Below are 6000 nucleotides of genomic sequence, written 5' to 3'. Positions count from 1 at the left end.
CACACTTTTATAAAGACAGCTCTGTGCATGGAACTATGAGCCACACAAACATGGCTTACATACCATGGTGGAGAGAAAGGAGGAATAACAAAATAATTACAGAATTTCTGCAGACATTTAAAGGCATTTCCCCATTAAACGGGGGCAAATCAGAGGTGAAGCTACAACCACAGCATTGTTTTCTGATTTGCTTTGTACTGTTCATCAGCTGCCCTTTTGACCCAAGGACAGCTTTCTGCTCTCCAACATTTCAGTCATCAGTTACTTACAAAATTTCTGGAAAGCATCCAATATCCCATTCATTGAACATATTCAGCATGTCAAGACACATGACCAATGAAAATAGGACTCACATAAAATGTGGAATGAAATCAGTTCCAGGTAATATGAATCTGAATGCATCAGGAAACTGAACATGTGAATTTGGGGTAGTATTATCAGCTGAAATGAGCTTCTTAGAAGAAAAAAGAGCGCACAGTAGACACAGTCTAAAACATGATACACGGATGGAAGAAAATGCTGTGCATTTCTAGCAAAGGGTGATATGAGACTGGACACTTGGAGCTGTTGACTCATAACTTCTGTTTTGGTTTATTGTGAACATCTGAGCAAATGTTATTTTATGTTTTTATATGTCCATTCCCATTGTCTTATCTAGTGTCTGTTCCATGGCAAAGGCTAATGAGCTGACGGAAGCTGAATCATGACAAGACTGGAAAATGAGGTAACTAGCCTTGTTTGGAACCTTTTAATTTAGAGAAAAAGCAACGATGAGGTGACATGATAGAAGTTTACAAAGTTATATGTGACATGGAGTAAAGCTTCACTCCCCCTCTCATGAAAATGCAATGAAGCTGAATGTTGGAAGATTCAGGACAGAGAAAGAAAGTACTTCTTCATGCAGCACTTAGTTAAACTATGGAACTCACTCCCACAAGAGGCAACAATAGCCAGCAACTTGGATGGCTTTAAAAGAGGATTATACAAATTCAATATTAATTTAAATATTTAAGGTTTATTTAATAGAATGGTAGATGGAGCTTCCAAAATATTACATTAAAATACATCATCATTGATGAATAAATTTCATTAAGTTTCATGAAGCTGTTCTTGGAATGAGCTACCTTGCAGTGTAAAGCCAGCAGAAAACAAAAATTTCTACAGAATTTTTGAACTCAGAATATTCTAAAATATACCAGCTTTACATTGCCGTATAACAGTAGCCGCAAAAATAAGGAGCTACGTGCATAGTCACTATCCTTTCAAAGGCAAACTTCAGAATCATGACTTTACAAAAGTCAGAGCTTGCTTGGAGTTTCATATCCTTTTCAGAAATATTTCAGTAGCCTCTGCATCTATCTGATCACTGAGGCCTATAAATTATACAGGAAGAAACATGCCACTTAATCCAGTAGGATTGGTAATGCTTTCTTGTATGCCCAATAAAAATAGATCAAAGAATTTAGCACTTGTATAGACAAATGTTAACCTGGCAAAAAATGAAACAATATTTGAGAGGCACTTTCTGAAATGAAGAAGAAAACCAGTAACTGCAGATCAAACCAACACAACAGATGTTTCTTTCATCTTCCCATTAGGAGATCTGGAAGTACCATCTGCAGTAGAAACGTTTCCCTTTTACTCTAGAGAAGGCAAGTAAACCCAAGTAACGGCTAATTTAATATTCCACATTGAATATAGTGCTTTCTAAGTGGAACAACATGGCAAAATAGGTATTATGACGCCATATGTGTGTTGGGTAACAGATGGGGGGGAATTGATATCAGTCCACATTTTAATACAATTCCACCTGATGAAAATGATGTACAAAAATGCAGTAGATATTATATTACATGTAACATTATATTGCTTATCACTGATATGCTTGCTGCCCTGAGCTATAGAAGTCATGCAATGTACTCTTCCTTTGTTAGTAGCTAAAACACCCATGATGGGCATCATGCAGTCTCCTTGCAAACCTTCCTATTCCACGTTCCAGCTTTCTGTCTTCACTCCAGAGAACAACTAGGACTAATTGCTCTCTGACTGAAATTAGTTAGGTTCATTCCTCACTGAGTTGTTTGTTCCCTTGCTGTTAAATCTTGGGAAGGAACCAGCAGTAGTCTCATGAGAACAGAAATAGCTAATTGGAAAAAAAGTACTGTACAACATGTACAGGAAATTCGTGCTATGCATAATGGGATATTAATGTAAAAATAGGAAGTACTGCCTTGCTGTCAAGTTGGGGATTCATCAGATAAACTCATTTCTGAATCTTGGCCAGAAAAAAGTCCATTTTTAACATTGCCACACTACTATGAAAACTTATTAACACCCTCCCTTTCATCCTGCCAGTGCAACTTCTAATGGAACATTATCTATTTTCAGATACAGTGGTACCTCAGGTTAAGTACTTAATTCGTTCCGGAGGTCCGTACTTAACCTGAAACTTTTCTTAACCTGAAGCACCACTTTAGCTAATGGGTCCTCCTGCTGCCACCGCACTGCCAGAGCACAATTTCTGTTCCCATCCTGAAGCAAAGTCCTTAACCTGAAGCACTATTTCTGGGTTAGTGGAGTCTGTAACCTGAAGCGTATGTAACCTGAAGCATATGTAACCTGAGGTACCACTGTACCTGTTTGGTTCAGAGCATGACTTCTACTATGCAGAGATGGTAGATCATGGGGTCACATTCAGAACATTCAGCAGCAATGAAAGTGCTATGAACAAGACCCCTTTCTCCCTTTCTTCAGAGCTGGCAACCACATTTAGTTCCTGTGCTAAAGCTTCCCACACCCGTTGTGTGAGCAGCCAAGGCTTTTGCAGAAGAAGGAAGGATTTCAGATTCAGGAACAGCCCTGCTCTTAAGGAACAGAGGCAATTGCCTCAGGTAACACAAGCTGGGATCTGTGCCAGTTGGCATCCCCAGTCCCACCACTTGCCTCTCCTGACCTGACAAGCCTGGCTGCTACCCCATTACCCCAAAATGCCCTCCTCCCTCACTGGCTTGCTATAGAAAGGGCCAATGAGATCCTTCCCCAGAACAAAGCATTCTGGGTTGGGTGGCCAGTTTGGTGTGGTGGCTAATAGGGCCTAAAATTAATTACTGCAGTGTTGAATTCCCACACACCATGTCTAGTATGCATGCTCAAACCTTCCATAGGCTTGTTTGGTAGGCAGAACTATTTCAGTGAAGGTTTTTTTCCTGCATACTTTTGGGATTCTTCCAACCTGCAAGGTGGCCAAACCTTCCCTCTCCCATCACGCCTACTTTCTTAAGCTCCACTTTACTAAGAGAACGGATTTCTTTGGCAATGTCTAACATACACAAACATTAAACTACACACCCTTTGGTGGCCTTTGAGTATGAGGAGAGACGTGACTTAATTTCCTATTTTCCCCAATCTCATGAACATTACAAGGTTTCTATTCATTAGCCAAAAAAAGAATTTCTTTTATAAAGTGCAGGAAGGAAACAATGTTTGGTGGGAAACCAAGTTCATTTTCCATGGAAACGGGCTGAAGAAACAAATAATTGTTTAGGGCAGGGGGAAGTTGTTTCTCCTGTTTGCTGCAAACACATACACAACTATTATTGTGCATTTTGATTTCAGTTTTGTCAGTTTTATATACTGTACATATTGATTCTAACTCTTGTTGATGCTGGCCCCAATCTAGGGAAAGTTAAATAATAGTATCAATTATGTTATATTGATTTCAGTGGAACTAAATTAGTGTGCCTTTCTTGGGATTTGGGCCAATGTGTTTTTATTTATTTTCATTTGTAATACAGTTGTGCAAATCATAATGGTGAACACTATTAATACTGGTACATATTCATATTAGCAGTCCACATGGCATGGATACATCAGTGGTTATATTCCCATATTCTAGGTTTAACTGATTCAGCCTTCTTCAACCTGTTCTTCGGGACTACATCTCCCATCAGGTTCAGTCAGTATGGCCAACGGTTAAGGGGGATGGGATGAATGGTTGTCCAAATACCTGGAGGGCACCAGGTTGGGCAAGAATGCATTAGTGTGTCATCAAAAGCATGCTACATACGATCAGCTTCAATACATGGAATTGTGGGGGCAGAAAAGTGATCCTCCCTTGTCCCAGGCAGCAAACTGTCTTGGGCTAGTCCTGACTCCATGAACAGATCAAACATTCTTGCTTGGAATCAATTTATTTCTTTAAAAAAACATTTAAATGCTATGGCAGTCATATTAAAAAGAATAGGTCAGGAAGCAGAACCAATTCAAAATGCTATAATCTGCAGCCAAGAGGACAAAAGAAAAGTGGTTGGGGAAGAGAGAAATCATCCAAGAATCTGCCTTTATAAAATATGAACAGATTATCAATAAGCCATGGTTCCTCCTTTCCCAGAAGATACAATACAGCCTATGATTTCTTGCAACAATGCCCAGCCTACAGAAGGCATACATGCTAGCCAAGATATTGCCTCTTACCCCGCTTCCCAAACCCTTAGGAAATAATGTGACAAATAATGTTCGTACCTCTAGTTACAAACTTAATTTGTTCTGGAGGTCCATTCTTAACCTGAAACTGTTCTTAACAAGAGGCGTGCTTTCTCTAATGGGGCCTCTTGCTGCCACTGCACCGCCGGCACACGATTTCCGTTCTCATCCTGGGGCAAAGTTCTCAACTCGAGGTAATTCTTCCAGGTTAGCGGAGTTTGTAACCTGAGGCGTTTGTAACTCGAGGTACCACTGTAATAAAAAATGTCATAGATTTCAGAATATGCTCTAGAACTTTCTAAACAAAGGTCTTTTGCTCATAAAGAATTAGCATGCTTGTACCAGGCTGTTTCTGCAACACTCATAGAAAAAGGGAGAAATAATAGAGACATCTGAAATGGCTGCCACACAGCTGTGGAATTCTGTCCTTTGAAGACTTGCAAAGGCCCAAATACGGACATTTCTTGGAAGCAGTGTAAAACTTTATAAATAAATTTGGTGGCAGAGACTGAGACAATAAAGGGCAATGTTTCAATACAATTAGGTTTTCAATCTTGAAACAGTTTTTGATTAGATCATTGATACTACCGTACCACATCCCAAGTCTTAATAATAATAATAATTTTATTATTTTTTTATATCCCGCCCATCTGGCTGGGTTTCCCCAGCCACTCTGGGTGGCTTACAGCATATATAAGGCTTCTTAGAAATCCTAAGCAACACTGGATATGAAGCTAGCTAATAGTAATGGGGTGGCCTCTGCTGAACACATCAGCAAAATAAATGAAATAAATTAATGAACCTACATGATTGATGTTTATTATCTCCAGTAGATTTACTCTGAGTAGGGCTAGCATTGTGCACAACCCAAAATTGCAATTTGATGAAGAAATGAGACAACCTGAATTTAAGATTGGGAAAATTAGGAACCGAGAAACAACAAAATTGGCATGATTCATCTATCTCTATATAAAACAAAGTCACATTAAAGCTGAAGGCAGGTTCAAAAATCGACAGTGCATTAGAGACCAGGTGTTCTTCCTGCTTTGTCTTTCACGGGAAACCTAGGAGGTCCTGGTGGGCAAATTGGAACCTGCAGGGAATGAGTTAGTGACACATACACTGGAAAGTGCAAGATTATAACCCAATTTTGTGTGAATAAACGATCCAACTGGAAACCCCAGTATTCATGCTCAAAATAAAACAAAGCAGAAAGTTCTGATTTTAAGGGGATTTAAACTTCCTTCTTTGCTCTTTTCTGGCACTTAAAATGCATCAGCACTTTGGCTCACATGAACTTTCTTCATCAGCTTAGTTTTGCTTGTGTAGCTGTTTAAACACATTGCTCTTTTACTACTAGAAGTAAATATGCTGGCTCTGTGGAGTATGCTACATGGGTCAAATATTCCTGAACTTAAGCAATAATTTCAGTGGCTTTCGATACCATCAACCATAGTTATTGGGTTGTTGTTTTTAGTTTGATTATATATTTTGTGGTTTTATATTTTGATTTTATTC

Source organism: Podarcis raffonei, chromosome 9 (genome assembly GCF_027172205.1).
Source record: "Podarcis raffonei isolate rPodRaf1 chromosome 9, rPodRaf1.pri, whole genome shotgun sequence".
Taxonomy (NCBI): Eukaryota; Metazoa; Chordata; class Lepidosauria; order Squamata; family Lacertidae; genus Podarcis; species Podarcis raffonei.
Note: the sequence above shows the minus strand (reverse complement) of the source record.